This window comes from Crocuta crocuta, unplaced genomic scaffold (genome assembly GCF_008692635.1).
Source record: "Crocuta crocuta isolate KB4526 unplaced genomic scaffold, BGI_CrCroc_1.0 scaffold93, whole genome shotgun sequence".
Classification (NCBI taxonomy): domain Eukaryota; kingdom Metazoa; phylum Chordata; class Mammalia; order Carnivora; family Hyaenidae; genus Crocuta; species Crocuta crocuta.
In genome coordinates, this window is record NW_027529641.1 from 2,438,851 (window position 1) to 2,459,056 (window position 20,206).

Here is a 20,206-nt window from a genome sequence, read left to right on the forward strand (position 1 = left end):
ACTCTCTCTCTCTCTCTCTCTTTCTCTCTACCTCTCTCTCTCCCAAAAATAAATAAACCTTAAAAAAATAATAAGCATGGGGTGCCTGGATGGATCAATCAATCAAGCGTCCGACTTCAGCTCAGGTCATGATATCACGGTTCGTGGGTTCGAAGCCCCACGTTGGGCTCTGTGCTGACAGCTCAGAGCCTGGAACCTGCTTCAGATTCTGTCTCTTTCTCTCTCTGCCCTTCCTCTGTTCATGCTCTGTCTCTCTCTGTCTCTCAAACATAAATGTAAAAATAAAATAAAATAAAAATTTTTAAGCAGTAAAGTGGCAAATGCCAAGTAAAACTATGTGAGTATAACTTTCCTCTGCAGTTATACAATTTAATAGAGAAATTGTATTCATAATGACAATGAAGAAACTTAGGACTGTAATGAGAAATTACACATGGAAGCCATAACTTTGCAGAAATCCATGGGAAAAGATAGACGGTAGATGAGAAAACTCAGAATTAAAGACTTCAAGTCCCCACACACTAATACGTAAATTGTACTCACATTTTGAACTAGATGCCTTCGTGCGGGATAGCAAAGAGCGGGGCAGTGCCCAGAAAACTAGTTGTAAGGGTGACAAATTTGTAATACTGGATATGAAAAAGTAACCTTATTTTTAATGTTTATTTATTTTTGAGAGAGAGAGAGAGAGTGTGCAAGGAGGGAAGGATCAGAGAGAGAGGGAGACACAGAATCTGAAACAGGCTCCAGGCTCCAAGGTGTCAGCACAGAGCCCAAGGCAGGGCCCAAACCCACAAACCGTGAGATCATGACCTGAGCTGATGTTGGACGTTTAACCGACTGAGCCACCCAGGTGCCCCTATGAAATATTCTTAAATTGCAATAAGAAAAAGGGAGAGTTTTAGCAGAAGTAGTGGAGGCATTAAGATAATGAAATAAAATGTAAGAACCACAGAAGCAGGCCCGATAACACACAAGATTTAGATCGGTAAGAAAAAGAGTTTTTGGTACCTAGATTCTTACCACATAGACCAAAATAAATTCCAACAACTGACAGATTTAAACATTTTTTAAAAATATAAAAAGAGCCACAAAAATACAAGTAGAAAATGTAGATTAGTATTTATCTGATCCTGGGATGTGCAAGGCCTTTCTGAACACAAAAGCAGAGGAAGAAAGAACAAAGAAAAATATTTCTGTACTTGGATTTATAAGCATACACATTAAGAATGCATTAACAGGGACGCCTGGGTGGCTTAGTCGGTTGAGCATCCAACTTTCACTTAGGTCATGATCTTGCGGTTCGTGGGTTCGAGCCCCGCGTCGGGCTCTGTGCTGACTGCCAGCTCAGAGCCTGGAGCCTGTTTCAGTCTGTGACTCCCTCTCTCTCTGACCCTCCCCTGCTCACGCTGTCTCTCTCTCTCTCTCTCCTAGAAATAAATTTAAAAAAAAAAGAATGCATTAACAATTAAAAATCAAATGATAAGATGGAAGAAATGTGCCTGACAGTGAAAGAGTTAATAAACTTACCATGCAAAGAAGGTTTCCAATTTAACAGAAACTCGATTTTGTAGATTTTTAAGTAAATAAAAGTGAAAATGACAGGCAAATCACAGAAACATAAAACAAGCCAAACAGGCAAGAAACAGGAAGAAAGTCAGCATCAAAAATAATCAAAGAAATACAAATCAATGATAGAAGTCTAAGTTTCCTATCTTAGTTTGGGGAGACTTAATGATGGCTTGTGAATTCTGCATTCTCGTTCACGGCAGGTGGGAATATAAATTGGCATAAATACTTTGGAGGGCAGCTCTGCAAATCTTAGCCAAAAAAACAAAACAAACAAACAAACAAACAAAAAACCCAAAAGGCTTTGACCCAGGAATTTTGCTATAGTCATTTCCAGAGGAAATGGAGATGCATACAAAAATTTTATAAAGGCCAAAAGTTATAAATAACATGAATATTTAACTAGAGGTCAATTGAATTATGATACCTACAAATGAGGAAACAGGATGCCAACATAAAAGTCAGGTTTTACAATGGCTTTAACAACCTGAGCTAATACTATGACTTGCTGGATGGGAAAGCCAGATTACAAAGGAGTGGACGAAAGATAGCAAGGAGTCAATCTTGCTTTTTGAGCGTACAAATGCATGCATGTTTAAAACAAAAGGGGGGGGGAAGGAAGACAATTAGAAAAGTATTGGGGCACCTGGGTGGCTCAGTTGGTTGAGCTTTGGACTTGAGCGGCTCAGGTCATGATCTCGAGGCTCGTGAGCTCAACCCCCGCATCAGTGTGGAGCCCTCTTCAGATCCTCTGTCCCTCCCCTCTCTACCCCCGCCTCACTCTCTCAAAAGTAAAAGTAAAACAAAAAAATCTCTAATAATAAAAAAAAGTATATCAAAGCTTTGGCAATGATTACACTCAAGCGATAGGTCTATAGGTGATTTTTATTTACTTCTTCCTGTGTTTCCATAATTTCCAAATGTTCCAGAAAGGACATGGATTATTTCTGCAATGCAGAAAAAAATTTTTTCTCTTGTATGTTTTCCACTCTAGTTTGCCGGAACCGTGGGAGCCGAAGGTAGACGCCCGGAGAAGACCGTGCAGGAAAATAAAGGGGGACCTGGTCTATCGCCTGATCCAGCTTGTGAGTCTGTGGCTTCGCCTTATTCTGGCTTTTTTGTTTGTTTGTGATGGTTCTTTTCCAGCCTGTTCTCAGAAAGTGTGCAATTTCCAACACCATTGGATTTGCTCCTCCTGTGAGTGACAGATCAGAGTGTCCCCACAATACTTAATGTACTTCGCGTCAGGGGCCTGTGGGTCAGCAAGGTTATTAATAAACATAGTCTCTTGTTCTAATTTAGCTCCCTTCTCTCCTTCGTGTCTCTCCTCCTGCCCTGCTTTTCCTTTCGCTTGTCTCTGTCTGACCCTCTTCCCTTTCTCCCTGATAGAAAGGATTCTGCCTTCGTGTTCGCTCAACTTCTGGCGCTTTTCCCCAAAGCGCTTTTCCGATGTTCTTGGTTGGTCCTGCTAAGTGTTCATGGGGAATTTAATTTTTGAGGAAACGCGGAGTGTCCTAAATCGATTCCATGCGGGTTGATGTGATACTGTGATCTGCCATGCCTCGCTGAGTGCAAAATTGAGACAAAATGTGGATGAGCTAGAGGACTACCGTGTTTTGTGAAACGAAGGTCTATTCAACAAGATTCCCTGACACAAATTAGCCAGACATGAGAGGCCGCTATGGTCAGCCCTACATACAGGGAAATGAAGTTGGAAGGCACAAGGCAGCTTTGAATTTCATTATTTTTCTATTACCTTTTTTAAAAATATTGTAAATGTTTACTTGCTTTTGGAAGAGAGAGAGAGAGAGAGAGCACAGGCAGGGCAGTAGGCTCTGAGCAAGCTCTAGGCTCTGAGCTGTCGGCACAGAGCCCCACTCGGGGCTCGAACCCACAAACTGTGGGATTATGACCTGAGACGAAGGCAGACACTTAACCGACTGAGCCACCCCAGGGCCCCCATTACCTTTAATGAGACAAAGAGCATTTATGGAGTTGATCATGTACATTTGGAGTGTGTATATATCAGTTTTATCTTCTGGTTAGAGCTTAAGGTACTGCCTAAATTTATATTTACTTTTATTTTTGCTGTTTTATTTTTGCTGATGTTATCACACAGGTGGGAGTGGCTGCAGTGTCTCCTTCAGGTACCAAATTCTTAGCCACAAGCTCTATGAATCCTCTGAACTATGTATAAATCCTGCTCAATTTTTTTTCACTATAAACATTTTCTAGCTGCAACTTCAAACCATAGAAGGTTACTTTGTGAACTGAGAAGAGTCAATTCCTACACACACACACACACACACACACACACAAGTGCTTGCACACATGCGCTCTTTCCAAATCAATTAAACTTCAATTGTTACTTTATTCTAATAAACACAATGTTGCATCTCATATCAGAGCTCTCAGGAAGTTACATGTACCAACTGGGAGGTTGCTTAACAATGATAAAGCAACAGTTTTATATGGGAAAATATGTAAAAAGAAACGCATGGTTCTGTGTTGAATTATTCATACTTTTCAAATTAACCTATTGCACTTTTTCCTGTTCAAGAACGCATTAGTTTTTAAATATGACCTAGACTACCTTTTTTTAGAATAAGTGGAAGTCTTTTACAGTGATGTAATTTTTTAACACATGATTAATTCTACTCCGAACTCGGGTCCTCATTTTGAAGAAATGAAAACAAAAAAAATGAAGAAATGACAGAGAGGCGAAATTTATTCGGAGAAAGATAGTTTTCTGGGTCCAAATTCATTATCAGGAAACATACCAGTTTTATGGCATTCGCAGAATCGTGCCCGACTTTTGGTCTTTCCCAAACTAAGAAAGAAAATCTCCGTGCGCTTTGAATGAATTATGCATTCAACATTCAACTTCTTAAAATGGTCACCCCTAACCACTGTACATTAATAGTCAGAGAGGCAAGGATCCTATACTCAGCTAAAATATCCATTGGAAGTAGCCATTAATCAAACTTGACTGAATGTCTAGTTTTGTCCCTTTTTATTTTTTCATTTTCCTTTTAAACAGATCATTCTTATCTACCCTACAACAACAAGCAAAGGAGCTTTAAATGTGTTCTGTTAAATGGGTGGTCATTTGTCATTCACAGAATACTATTTAAGGTATTTTCTTTAAAGGCAGTATTTTTCTTCATATACATAGGCTTGCGTGAGCATTAAATTATTGGAAAGTGCGGGGGGAGGGGGAGGAGGTGAAGGAGAAGAAGGAGGAGGAGGAGGAAAATTTTACTGAGTGCCTACTTTGTACCTTACAGTATCACATCTGAATCCATTCATTCAACGGAACTTTTATATTGTGCTCAGTGCTTCAAACTTCTTTTCTGGTGTTGTCCACACAGCACCACATAAAGAAGATATTATCCACCTCAGGATGCAGATGAGAAAACCGGGGTTAGAGATGTCAAGCAACATACCCCAGACACACAGGTCGTGTGGCAAGGAGCAAGTATTTGAGCCCAGGCTCTACTCCCCAAAGCATTTTCGATGACTGCGAGTGGCAGACTTCATCGTTTACAATAGTAAGTGCTCACAGTAGAAATTAAATCCCAGCATTTACTGCATTCGCCGCTTGAGGTCAGTGACACCTGACCATTTATAAGGTGTGATGTGGGGCTGTCTAGAAGAAAGAGCTCCCAGAGAATCACATTAGATATCATGGTGGACAGCATCATGAAATGGCTAACACGGTAATTCTCATGTGAGCGTGACAATATGTATGTTACTATATTAGAACACCCCTGATGGGGTTGGACTCAAGTGGATAGGCTGGTAAATTTCAAATTCTGGGCATCTTTGTGCCCTTGCTTTATGTATTTTAAAAACTCTATATTAATTTTTTAATGTTTATTTATTACGGAGACAGAGAGAAACACAGCATGAGTGGAGAAGGGGCAGAGAGAGAGGGAGACAAAATCCGAAGCAGGCTCCAGGCTCTGAGCTATCAGCACAGAGCCCCATCCAGGGGTTGAACCCCTGAACTGTGAGATCATAACCTGAGCCTAAGTCTGATGCTCAACTGACTGAGCCACCCAGGCGTCCCTAAAAACTCTATTAAAGAGGGTCATTGGTTCCAAGATGTTCTTTTACATGTTGATAAACACACGTCCTGAGGATCACCTACAGGGAATTAATTCTTCCCTCGCATAATAAGGTTGGATGCAAATGTTGCGCCCTGTAGCACACCTTTTGTTTGTTGTTTTTGTTTTTGATGCCCACTCTGTATCTGCTTCCTCCAAGTCCCCGCCTGGGATCGGCGGGCTGTAGGACTCGGAGAGTGTGGGGAGTGTCAGGCTACAGTTCTGAATGCCCCAGGGATAAGGTTTCTTATAAAAACTGGCAGCTTTTTTGTTCTTCCTCCGCCTTTTTCACACACAGCCAGGTCTCTCTGTTTCGCCGCACCCGCTGCGGTCGCAACTGTCCCGAGCTACATTTTATGCTGCTGACAAGTCCCATTGAAGTGGGTCGGTGGCAGAGTCAGTGGGAGCTGTGTGTATATAAGCACAGGCCGACTTTGGCCCGCTGAGTGTAATAGCATATGTGCCTTGGGAGATTATGGGTATGATATGGGCGACGCGTAATAGATAGGGCAGTCTGTGTACAAATTTCAAATGACTTGCTACACCCCTCCAGGATGGTTGCTGTCAAAAGTATTAGCACTTTACACACACAACAACCACGTATCATATTACTGGTGGCCGCTGCTCCCACAGAGTGGCTCCTCCCACGTCTCCCAGAAGGTAATTGCTTCCCGGGTACCTATTGAACGCATACAAAGGAGAAAACACTGGCGAATTTCATTCTTGGAGCTCGACTGTATTCACATAAAAGGAGGAAAATACCGAACGTGTTTGAATTAGCATGGACGGAAGTTCAAAGGGAATTACGTGTAAAAGGTATGTCGGAAAGATTTAAATTCGCAATCCACGGAGAACCTGACTTAATAGATGAAGCTGAACTAAGGGGAGGGTTATGTTGCTGAGCACTTAAATGCAGACGTACCCTTTAGATTCAGTGTCGGTGGAAAGGTAGGGAACTGCAGAAACTCCCATGGCGTGGATGATGTTTAAAACATTTCATTGATTTTAGCGTGTAGTTTTGCATGAGCCTGCCCATTGCTGGGAAATCTGTGAAAGTTTCAACAACAGGAAGATCTGACCACGGGACACGAGCATTCTTTGGTGAAGCTCCCTCTCAGTCTAAAAATAGACACTGTCCCCTCTCAGCTCGGTGCAAGCAAATTAAGCAGATCCTTTCTCTTTTTTTCTGAGTTGAGACTGGACTTAAGTGTGTGTGTGACTCTTGCGGCCTTCCATGCTAAACGGAGGCATGATAGATTAACATCAATAAAGACCACAGTGAAACTGATGATCATTGGCAGAAAAAATTAGCAGCGAAATCACCACTGTGATGATGGTCTGAGGTTGCATGTGCTCATGCAACCTCTTTCCTGAGTCAAGATCTTTCTTATCATAATACTGAAAATCTGTTAGCATGAGAAACCATCGCATTGGTTGTTATTTCCTGCTTGCGTCAGTGTCTAGAACACTATGGAAGCTCATTTGTCCGTTTACCCAATATATTGGCCCCAGATATATTCCAGGCACAGTACAAGTCCCTGGAGACACAGATCTAAACAAGATACTGGTCTATATCATCAAAGATCTTGTCTTGATTTATTTTCTTTGTAAAATAAATACTGCACGCTATGTGCCTGGTGCTATCTAAGTGCTTTACCGTATGTGACAGTTACATTATCACCTCGAGTTACAGATGAGAAACTGAGGCACAGACAGATAAAGCAACATGTCCATGTCACACATCTGGTACATCAGGAGACCCAGGATTTAAACCCAGGCAAATCTACTTCCAGAGACCCTACTATTAACCACTGCTTATGAGCCCATGGAAGAAATAAACCTGAAACTATTTTCAACATAATTACTGGTGTCATCAAAGATCCTAGTAACTCCAGAAACCCGGATTCTGCAATACTTAGATCAATGGTTGGGCAAAACTTTGTAAAAGAGGGGCACTTGGTTGGCTCCTTTGGTAGAGGGTGCAACTCTTGATCTTGGGGTTGTGAGCTTCAGCCTCACGTTGGGTGCAAAGTTAATTCAAAGAAAAAAAGTAGTAGTCAATTTGTTAAGGAACAAAAGATGAGAGAGACAGACTCTATACGCTACCAAAAAGCCAAGTCAAAATGCAATTTAATGGGGATAAACATGAGACGTTCTTAAATGCACTAAATCCCCTGCACAAGCCCTAGATGGCTGAGGCCTCACTCCTGGTACGGGGGCTCCTTCCCGACTCACAGCTCTGTTTAAAGCCAGTCACATGACATGGTGGAGACCGCTGGTCATGAGATTTCTAAGTATTTTATTTGTTTCTGGACACTTAAGAAAATCTGGCAAACCAAAAACAAACCTCTGAGTCCAGGTCATATGTGGGAACTGGAGGTTTGTGCCAAGAAAACAAAAGTGGTGGGGTGCCTGGGTGACTCAGTCAGTTAATCCTCCAACTCTGGACTTTGGCCCAGGTCGTGATCTCAAGGTCATGAGATTGAGCCCCACATCGGCCTCCTTGAGATTCTCTCTCCTTCTCTCTCTCTGCCCCTCTCCTCTATTCGCATGCTCTCTCTCTCTCTCTCTCTGTCAAAATCAATATATAAACATTTTTTTTAAGTGGTGGCTTTGAGGTGGGGGGGAAGGTGCAGGTTATCTTCAAGTGTTTGATGGTCTGTCGTATGATAGAGGGATGAGGTCGAGTTGTGTGACTTCTGAAGACAGAATCCAACCCAATGGAAAGATACTCCAGAGACATGACTTTTTGCTTCCATAGAAGGAAAAAAATTTCTAAAACCAAAGCTCCCAAAAGTGGCAGCCAGGAGAGAGTCAACCCTGCCCCTCCCGTCTCCTAGGTGGCTGGCCTTGACCAAACCAGCAGCTCTCACCCAGACCTTCACACCTTTATGCTACCTGCCTTAAATTCACAACTCCGACAAACTGCTGAATCATGTCAGCCTGACCCTCTGCCTATCTCCAGACCTCTGGCTTCAGAAGAAAGTTGGCCCAGTGTTCTCCAAGCTTCCTTCAAAGGAAAAAAATGCCATGACTTCTTGATTCCATTATGGAGCTTTGAATTCCATAACATTTTTTTAAAACCAGTTACCCCTGTTTTATAGATGAAGAAACATCACAGGACTCAGGAACCAATGGGAATCAGGGACTGATACAATCTCCCCTTTCATCCCTAGATTCCTACTCACACTTAAGTAACTATTTCTACGCAGCCAACCTTAGCGTTGTTCCAGAGCAACTTAGTCCTAACCTTATTCTAGAAAATTGGTCTGGTCCCCAGTGGCCACTAGATCATTTAGCTGAGAGCTTACTATCATTTCTAAGTTAATTTGTGAGTTAATTGTAAGTATCAGGAGGCTCTGACACTGCAGAAAATGGCAAATTATTGAGATAAACCAGGGTCAGAAAAATCCCTGTTGTTTGTTGATCACTTTTTATCAGAAAAATATGGTTGACCTGGGAGGGGACTAGAATGGCACTAAATATTAGCTTCTTCATTAGACAGCCTCCATTAAGTGGGCACTTGATTCTTGAGTTAGAAAAGTGCTTTGGACATCAAGATTCCTATAACACTCCATGATCACCACTTCAATCATATTTTCATCTTAATGACTATCCAACCTATATAGAACTGTCTTTTTTTTTTTAATTTTTCATGTTTATTTATTATTAAGAGAGAAAAAGAGAGAGAGAGAGTCTGAGCAGGGAAAGGGCAGAGAGAGAGGGAGACAGAGAATCCAAAGCAGGCTCCAGGCCCTGAGCTGTCAGCACAGAGTCTGATGTGGGACTCGAACCCACAAACTATGAGATGATGACCTAAGCCAAGGTTGAAAGCTTAACTGACTGAACCACCCAAGCACCCCTAGAACTTTCTTTTAATGTTATTTTGAAAATTTTTTAATGTTTGTTTATTTTTGAGAGAGAGAGAGATGGAGTGTGAGTGGGGGGAGGATAGAGGGAGACACAGAATCCAAAGCAGGCTACTGGCTCTGAGTTGTTGACGTAGAGTCTAACACGGGGCTCGAACCCACAAACGGCGGGATCATGACCTGAGCAGAAGCCGAACACTTAACCTACCGAGCCACCCAGGTGCCCCGCATCCTACACAACTTTAAAAAGAAGAGTTCAGTCCCAACCTATGGATATTTCCAATGGTCTAAAGGTGGTATTGAGGGCAGTTAGATTGTAAATCTTTGAGCACACACGCATTATGCTATTGCTAAAATAATGGCTTGTCTCTTCCCCACCACTGCGTTTGGCAGGCCTGTGCCTCCCATTTCTCATCCTTGCTGTTCGACCTTTGTGGTCCCTTTCTGCCTGGCAAGGTCAAGCCCTCGACATCAGGATTACATTAAAAGAAGGACAAAAATTTTCAAGAAACTTCTGGAATCATCGGGGTCATGCAAAGTGGGAACTGGTCCTCCTTAGTAGAGGGAGCAAACTAAATCTCAAGCCCAAATGATTCAAATCCCTACCGGCTTCTGAGTTTGGGACCCCACCATGGCTTGGCCGCCATCTTTATTGGACTAGTCTCAGCAGTGCAAGCTCATGGTATAATTTCACCATCTATCATTTGTCGCAGATTAATCCACAGTATATTGGAAAATAGAGCTAAACTGGAGCACTATGAGAATCAAGCAGAGGATGTCAGAGCTTTTATTTTTTAATTTCTTTTGCAAAAATGATGTTGGAGGAATAGCAGACTGAAAAACCGTACCCAGCCAGACCTTTCTCTGAGTAATGAGAATCCAGGTTTTCATTACAGGGACACACATGTTAAAGGTCTTACCTGGAAGACAATGCTCTATTCCCCTATCCACTAAAACTTTACAGCAAACAGCAACAAGGCTTTTCTTTAACATTTTTTAATGTTTACTTATTTTTGAGAAGAGAGAGAGAGAATGACAGAGCACGAGCTGGGGAGGAGGAGAGGGAGAGGGAGACACAGAATCCAAAGTAGGCTCCAGATTTTGAGCTAGCTGTCAGCACAGAGGCCGAGGTGGGACTCGAACCCACGAACGGTGAGATCATGACCTGAGCCGAAGTCGGATGCTTAACTGACTGAGCCACCCAGGCAGCCCCTCCACACAGCTTTTCTATCCGCAGAGACACACAGGTCAAAAGAGAAGTCAAGTTCAGCCGAAATTTCTGTAATTTTCAATCTCCAGTTTGTGGGCCGGAGCCCAAGGGGTCTTGGCTACAAAATGTAAACAGAGCATTGTTGCCTCTTCATCTGGGTAATTGGTCCCAAATGCTGTGGCCACTTTTCCAATCAGATGCCTTACATACTTTTTTAAAGAACCTGGAACTTCTCTCCTTTGGCAGGGAAAAGTTTGGAGCGTGACTTGTCTTTTCATCAGCACTAAAACTCCTACAAACATCCAGGTGATTCTTTTCGGGGGGTCTGTAAACACGGGAAGCTTGGGCCTGCCTCTCAAGAGTTCCAGTCCATTTTCAAATGTTCAGTCATCTAACATTTGTTCCCATAGCTGAGCCGACTTCAGTGTGTTTACTTAACGTGCAGAGATCCTGCAGGAGTTGACCAGACAGGGCCACCTCTCAGAGGGTGCCAGCCGGAATTCAGAAGCCGGCCCAGGTCTCATTCTGGCATAATGTGTTCTTATCGGGACGTTCCTTGAGGGTAATGCACCATAATGAGTTTGGCCGAAAACCAGGGTTTTATGACATCATTTTCTGGGCAAAGTCCTAAGGAGACTGCGTGAGACAAGCCAGTGGGGTTGTTCTGGAAGGAGACCAGGCTGGGAACACTCAGGGGTGGCCGCAGGCTGTGTGACCCCAGGCAGGTAACAGACCCTCTCTGAGCGTCGGTTTTCAAATCTATAAAGTGGAGATCATGATAAATAGCTCGCAAATTCATCACAAGGATGAAATGAGAACGTGAATATAAAAGTTATGGCAGCCATGCCATATATTATGATGATGCAGAGTTGGTTTTTTGTTTTGGTTTTTGGGGGTGTTTTTAGTTTTTAAAATTTATTTTGAAAGAGACAGAGAGAGTGCAAGCGGGGCTGGAGAAGAGAGAAAGGGAGAGGGGGAGTGTCCCAAGCAGGCTCTAGTGGGAGCTCAGAGCCCAACACAGGGCTTGAACTCGTGAAGAAATCGAGAGTCAGGCGCTTAACTCACTGAGCCCCCCGGGCAGAGCTTTTAGGCTATGGTGTTTTAGCCAATCTTTAAGTCTCAATCTACACAAGGCAGGGAACAAAATCTGTCTTTCCTATGAAATTTCTAGCCCGGGATTCCATATTCCAAGAAAATAGAGCTTTCGTTATGGGCCCGGCCAGACATTGACAAAAATCTGAATTCCCTTAATTTGCTTTTCTCTCATGTTTTCCTTTTTACCTATTTCCAGTCTCCTTCATGACATTCTTAGACCCATCCTTTCTCCAGTAAATATGTCTAGAATCCTGTTGAGTTCTACATTAATTAATGCTTCTCCAAGTTTTACTTATTTAGTTAGTTGGGTTTTTTTTTTTTTAAATCTTTCCTCCCCAATCCTTCACTGGGTCGTTCTTGCACTTTCTGTAAATTCTACTCCATATATCTCTAGCACCTTAGCATTAAGGTGTCCTACATATGTAGCATTCCGAGTACAAGCTCAGCAAAGGCTTATGGGAGATTTGGGATGTCAACTCCCTTCCCACTTCTGGGATAAGGGTAGACAAGAGTGAGCTTTCTCTCCTTTGGCTTTTCCCATTAAATTTACTACTTTTCTCAATAGCTTAAAAACAGGAAAACAGGGTGCCTGGGTGGCTCAGTCAGTTGAGCATCCGACTCTTGATTTCGGCTCAGGTCATGATCTCACAGTTCGTGAGTTCAAGCCCCATGCCAGACTCTGCACTGACTGTGCAGAGCCTACTTGAGATTCTCTCTCTCTCTCTCTCTCTCTCTCTCTCTCTCTCTCTCCCCATCCTGACCCTCCCCTACTAGCTCTCGCTCTTTCACTCTGAGAATAAAAATAAACATTTAAAAATTTTAAAGAAAATAAAAACAGAAAAATATCTCTCTCATTCATAGTCTGTGGCGGTTTGTTTGCCAAACAACATCATAATTGTATTTCCTCTGTGGGCTCAGTAGGCACTGATGTGAAGAGATCCCAGATCTCAGATTTGAACCCCAGATCAGGGGTTCAAATCCCCTTCGGAACAGTGTAACCTTGGGCACGTTATGTAACTTTCCTGTGCCTACTCTTTTCAACAAAATGGTGGCGCGCCTGGGTGGCTCAGTCAGGTAAGCATTTGACTTCGTCTCAGGTCATGATCTCATGGTCAGTGGGTTCAAGCCCCGCATCAGACTCTGCGCTGACAGCTCGGAACCTGGAGCCTGCTTCAGATTCTGTGTCACCCTCTGTCTCTCTCTGCTCCTCCTCAATTCATGCTCTGTCTCCCCAAAATAAATAAAAGTTAAAAAAAAATTTTTAAACAAAACAAAATGTAGATAATAGTGTTTGCCTGGTACTGTGATGGCAAACCAAATTGAATCACCCCATGTAAAGTGCTTCAACCAGTGCTGAGTAGAGCAAGCACTCAAGAAATGTTGGTTAACGATATTCCATCTGGGTTCCCCTTTTTAAAAACTCCTATGTATATTTCACACACCATCCCTCCTCTGTCTCTCATATGTGGTCATCTTTCCACTAACATTGAAAATTTGCTTCAAATACTGTTCTTCCCTACTTCTGAACTTTGCAGGAAATGGGGGGGAGGACGGGGGGACACAAACAGCAATTCCAAAAACATCTTCTGGTTCTCTGGCCCGGTCCATCATCTATTCATCATTAGCTAAAGCAGGATGAAACTTTCACTGTGAACCCACTACAGAATTCTAGTTTACCTAAAGTTACTGAATCTGGGTTCAGTTTAGGAAAACCTGGTTTGAATTTTAGGTGAACCTCCTTTCTACTCTCAAATGCCAGAAGAGGATTTATAGTTTCAGGTGGATAGCAAATGAAATTTGGTAAGTTCATCTGGGTTTTACTTTGGGTTTGTCATTTGAATGAACTCAAATTTCATGCAGCCTTAATCCTTATATTTATGGGTTTTCTGCCATGTTCACCCTAGTTGATAAAAAAATTACATAAAAACTGAGGCGTGCTGTTTGGTATTTGAGCAAATTGCACTATTATAGAATGCATGCATTTCTTCGTCTTGATAATAAAAAAAAATCTAAGGAAAATATATTTGGGGGAACACGTGTTTTAAGGAGCCAAGCTATTTTTGCAAATATTCCTCTTCATATCATACTGTGTTTATTAACCATGAAATTCCAAACTGGCCAGATGATAATTACCAAAATTATCTATTTCTGTGGACACTTAAAGATCTGCATTATCTTTTATCACTGGCTCAGTTAAACTAAGACTTTAAAATCAAATTTGTAGAATCTCAGCTTTCTCCATTTTTGCATTTCATCCCCCAGAAGTCGGAAACCCAGACTTTAAACTAGCTAATTTCCTCAAATTATATGCTAGAGGTTTGAGGAGATTTAAGGAGAGATCTTTTATGTCAAAATGATAGGTTCACAGTTTGCAATTGATGACCTTGTACATATAAATGATATACACCCATTAAATAAAGGGGCCTTGTGGGATGAGAAGATTAGGCAAAAGTGAGCTTAGAGAAATTTCTAAATCCTACCTTTACAGCGATACGAGCAACGTGCCTCCAGTTTCTCTTTTATTATAAGGCAAAATAAGCTTAAATAACTTACATATGGAGATTAATAGATCAATGAGCCCTAAAAAGATTATTTGCCTAAAAGTGCATTTTTCACTCCAACACTTAAGGGGAAGCATTATAGTTACACTACTTTGAATATCTATTTCTTAATTTAACTTATTAAAGTTATTCTTGGATTAAATGTTTTTCATTTTTTCCCTTAAAAAATGTGCGCTGGCTAAAATTTCCCCAAATACTATTAATACCTTTTCATAAATCGACCACACTTTATACTACTTAAAAAATCAAGACTGAAAAACAGAAAATGTCACGGGTTTTTTTTTTTTCTTCTTTTTCTAATCTGTAGTCCCCAAATGACCGCTCGTAAAAATAAACTTTACAACATCTTCGAGAGTCCCAAAGAACCTCGGTCAAGATTTTTTTGGCTAGAAAAGAAAGCAGTTTTGATATTCAAAAATTTAGCCTTCCTTAGTCAATCCCCAAAAGGGGAAAAAAATCAGCTAATCTTAGAAAGATGGTAAATTTAAGTGATTCTCTAATCCAAGTTAGTCCTCAATCATGTTTTGAACTACGATCAAACACTGAGTACTGGGAAAAAAAGTTTCAAAAATAACTCAAAATAGGAAAATTAAGCATTTCTTTAAGAGACTTCTCTGTTTCTAAATTAGAGGATGAATAGCATCTTACTGGAAAATAGCAGTGAAGTTTGGGCTGGCACGCCCACTTCATGGTAACGACGGACAACAAAGATCCACTAAAGGATTCTATTACTGGGCATCGTTTAAAACAGCATTAAACATCACATTTTGGTTGGTCAACTATTCCAGGTGTCGCACCAGACAGCAAAAGCAGCTAAATACGGACCCATCTACGCACAGGCTCTAACACTCACACAATAAACAACCCGGCAGGCACGCACACTCGCACACGCATGCGCACACACAAACATATAGACACGGAAACCTAACCAGGCTTTGCTCGGAGTCCCTGATAACTCTGGCCCTGGAAAGAATTTTAATCTACATGGTTTGAAAATAGGGCCCTTTTAAATATGCTGCAAACAATTTGTGATGGTCATCTCTAAAATGCTGCCCCATTATCCTTTTCCATTTGGAATGAATGAGGCTAATTAATTTCAGGCCATACTTGATGAGGTCAGCACCATACGAGGGGTGCGCGCTAGACATTGCTAATCTCTTTCAGCTGAGAGTGATGAATTAAAGATGAAGTATGCCTTTGCAGGCCTAATTTAGAATGTATATCAAAAAACCTACAGCAAATAATACTATACCCTACAACAAAGGAAAACTTGTTCTCTCAGGCTCCCCGAGTCGTGTTGATTTTAAAGACATTTTCAGCCTTCTTTGGAATTCCAGCTGTGGATGGGTGAACCATACCAGGAAAATCAAGCCATCTCTCACACATGGCCATGTGGACAAAAAGTGGGATTAAAGGAAAGAGAGAAAGAAAACAAAAACAAAATACAACAATCAGGGTTTGATCCCTTGTGTATTAAAATTCCACCTACACATTAGGCTTTTTTTTTTCCCCAGAGCTACCAGACTGACAAAGGTCCCGAATCGGCAGTACCTGTATTAGAGCAGTGACCACCCAGTTCTGCTGGGACATTTCAAAGCAACATGCTAAATGAGGCAGCCTGTTGTTTTTAAAGCAGATATCCTAATGAGGCTTATTAGGTTTTTCCCTGTCTCTATTTTGAAAGCCAATAGAGATTGACCAGGTAGATAATGTGATACCTTTTATGAAGCCAAGAAAGAAATTGTAATACAGACACCTCCGGGCCAAAATGTTCTTATGAAAGTTAATGCTAAGCCAAACTTCCGAGTTGTGGAGTTCTGAAAAAGCTACTCGCTTATCTAAACTCGGAAGAGAAGGAATAAGTCACGATTCCTCAAAGATGACTACAAGTCCCTGCGGGTTGCAAGGAAGGTAAGAGAGCCCCGGCACTACACCTTGCAAAAGCACCTTGCAAAAAAATATGCCAGCTAACCTAGCAGGAGAAATCCTGACCGATTATCCTAACGAGTCTGAATTTCCAACTGGGGGCCACAAACAGCTCCTGACTCGATCCCAGTAGCTTTCATTAGGGACAAAGCTGGTTCGAATTAGGTCCAATCTACATGCTGAATCAATCTTTCATCCCTTTGATTGCTTCTGAAAATATTTATATTTCTTAATAATGCACATTTTGTCTTGCAACTTCTGATAAAACCCAGACCGGGGGGTTCCCGAAGCAGGCAATGGATGTGGAAGGGTGATTTGGGACAGGAAAAGGAAGATAAAGAACACAGGTTTTTCCCATTGGGGAACCATTAGAGAATATAAATCTAGCAAGTTTGGTTATGTACACATCAGAGCAGGGCTGTAATAAATACAGATTGGAATATGACAGTGACCTAATGGAGATTACAGCATATTCTGGTATTGTGGGATTCCTCATAGGAGCTGCCACTATTCGGCTGGCTAACTTAGTAGATTTTACAAAAAGTGATCGTGGGAGAGATTTAGGAAGATCACATGTTACAACCAATAATAACCCACACAACGTATCATGTCAAAAAACGGAGTTGTAGAGGGGCACCTGAGTGGTTCAGTCAGTTAAGCGTCTAACTCTTGATCTAGGTTCAGGTCATGATCTCAGGATGGTGAGATCGATCCCTGCATCGGTCTCTGCGCTGAGCGTGGAGCCTGCTTAAGATTTTTCTCAGTCTCTGCCCCTCTCCCTCCCTCGCATGCACTTGCTCGTGCTCTCTCTCTCTCTCTCTCTCTGCCTCTCCAAAAAAAAAAAAAAAAAAAAGAGTTACAGTCATAATGGAGCCATGACCAGATGATCTAAAGTATGTTTTTGTGGGGGAACCTGATGCTTCTGTTAGTGGGGCAAGTTTGGCTCAGGTCATGATCTCACAGTCTGTGAGTTCAAGCCCCACATCGGGCTCTGTGCTGACAGCTCAGAGCCTGCAGCCTTCAGATCCTGTGTCTGCCTCTCTCTCTCTGCCACTCCCCATCTTCTCTGTCTCTCTCTAAAAAATAAATAAACATTAAAAAATAAGAAGTAAAGTATGTTTTTTGTGGCATGAGGAGCAGAGAATTGGGAAGATGTTTTGGGGGGTACAGTAGGAGGGGATTCCTGGTTTAGGGGGCTGAGGGAAAAGGGGCTTACTTTCACCCTGTCACCAATTAGCTGGGTGACCTTACGTAGGTCACCTAACTGTTCCAGACCTTGGGGTTTTCTTCTTCTCTCTGGGAAAGTTTTTCTTGTATGTATTAAATCGCCTGGTTTTCTAAAGAACGACCTTTGTCTTAAGTATTCAGTGCTCTCTGGAAGCAGAGAGAAAGAAAGCAGAGACCTCATCCAAAGCGACGTGTATCCAGTCTGAGAGACGGAAGTCACACCCTCTCAAAGGGCCCCCCTACGTATTACTCGTCCCCCTCACCTCCTCCGATATGGCCGCTGCTTCTGTTCCTCACTTCTTTCCTCTCAGACACCACGACAGAAGAAAGTGCCCAAAACCAATGTGCCTACTTTCAGTTACTCCAACCACCCCATTTCAGAGATGAGGAAAATAAAAACCAAAGATGTAGAGGTCACACAGTAACTGGTAAAGCTAGAACTTAAATTCTCCTTAATTTCAAACCAGGGGTCTCTTCTGCTGTGACAAACTGTCTCAGAGTCTGAGGGACTTTTGGATTCCCAAAGCAAGTGGGATTTCTTGCGACTGCTTCATGGGACTGGACACTCCTCGCAATCAGAAACAGCATGGTGGGCTAGGGCCATGGCTTTGAAGGGTAGATTTCCCGGGTTTGAAGAACATGTCCCCAGCTTTCTAGCAATGTGAGTTTTGGGTGAGTCCCTAAACTCTGTTAAGACCCTGGGTTATTTTGCTCTCGGATAATGGAAATAATACCTGTATCTACCTCTGAGAGATGGATAGAGATTAAAATGAATATCTTATATATGAATATATTGAGGTTAAACAAAATGGCATGTGTAGAAGTTTCCCATTGTTCCGGTTTAGAGTCAATGTTACCTGCTATTAGTTTCATGGTCATTATCTTCTTTTTCATTTACATAATGACTAAGCCATAAAGAGACCCTGAAAGGAACCTCAGAATCGTAGTAATGAATTCTGACTGTGCTCCTTTTAGCTCCATGGCTTCAGGTAACTCTCCGAACCTCAGTCAGCTCAGCAGCAAAATGGGAATTCAAACTATCTGCCTGTGAAGAATTTCCATGAAAGTCCACCGAGTTATCCATGCGAGATAATGCATAAACCGGTAGAACCCTATAAAAACCCAAGGGTTAATGGTTTTATTAAAGCATTGTTTTTCCTAGCTTGGAAACCCTTCGGATGCCTGGAGTTGGTTAACAGATAATAAAAGAGATAATGCCACTGTTTTATTTCTCGAGTAAGCCACCTTAGACATAAAACACCATTAAATCATAAAGGAATAGATGCATTTCCTCAATTATCACCGTGATCCATTTAATCCTATTCTACTGTTCTCCACCTAAACATGGGGTTCTCTCATAATTTTATCTTACCATATGATATATGATAATGAGTAGCTCACAGGACAGGGCTTAGAAGGAAAACAGCAAACCCACCCTCCTCACTGCCTTCCAAAGTAAGGAGGAGAAAGATCTCAAAGCAAAGAAAATGCATTCGATGAAATATTAAACGCAGGCTTCCAAGAAGCCTTCACACCCTCGTTAAAATACTATCAAACTTTGCTATTGACTAGCTGCCCATTGCACGTGAACTTAAAAATATATTCATTATCGAGATACAATTTTGTGTAAGCTAAAGAAGCATCATGGGCTGGGGAATTGTTTTCTGAGTGGGATTATTAAAGGGTTTGGGGCCTAAAGGTGTATGTCTATTTTAAAAAGAAATTTTCTGATTGCAGATAACTTCTCAATTTGATTTAGTGTCGAACGATAGTGATGGGGTTGATAAGTGAGCGTTCATCGGTAATTCATCTTGTGCTGGTAGAAATTTACAGCAAAGCAGTGCTTTCCCAACAGTGACAAGCCCTATTAATCTTCTTCAGACACATTTCAATAGGTGTTCCCATCTGTGGCCAACATCTAAACACTCTGGCATCACCAGCGACTTGAAGACACCTTCATTTCAAGTTACACTACTGAAAATGTGATACTAGATTGTACTCTATTTTTTAACCTAATTCTCTCTCTTCATTCAATTAGCCTTTCTTGCCTGGATTTTTCTGCTCATGTGTAACATCATTTCCCAGGGAGAGCTCTCAAAGATTCAGTTTCTTAGAGATGCACAATCTCCTCCAAGGTTAACAACCAACAACTTTTTTACAAATTAAAATTGCATAGATTCCAGTTGTGACAGTCGCTGGCCTTTGATTGCATATGTCCTTAGAAAGTACAACCTGCTCAAAGAAAGCCCGCCAGTGCATATTTGAGAGGGCACAGGAAAGGGGGACGGCTATAAAATCCATTTGCATTCATATTCGGAATGCAATTTATTATCCTGAACTATGATGTTTAATTTCAGTGCAGAAGAAGGCTGAGAAAGGGAGAGGCAATTAAGAAAAGAGGGTGATGGAATTGTAGCCCCACGTTCAAATAGCCCCATTTACTCAGCAGTTTCATTCCATAGGATAAAACCCCCTCTCCTGTTCCTTTGCATCTGCTGGGGGAACTCCCATTAGAGAAAGAAATACAATAATCACTTTAGGGATAGATTATTTCGCCTAAATTAGCTTTATTCTACAGACAGCATGCTACCTCTGGCTGCAAGGTTAGTCAAGGCAAAAACTGTGGAGGGAGTACTTTGT

At 41.8% G+C, this 20,206-nt stretch overlaps 1 protein-coding gene across 1 annotated transcript in view; it reads right to left on the reverse strand.

Annotated features, from left to right (window-relative positions):
• Window positions 1–20,206, reverse strand: part of LOC144230171 (uncharacterized) — a 106,817-nt gene that overhangs the window by 85,633 nt on the left and 978 nt on the right. The window lies entirely within an intron of this gene.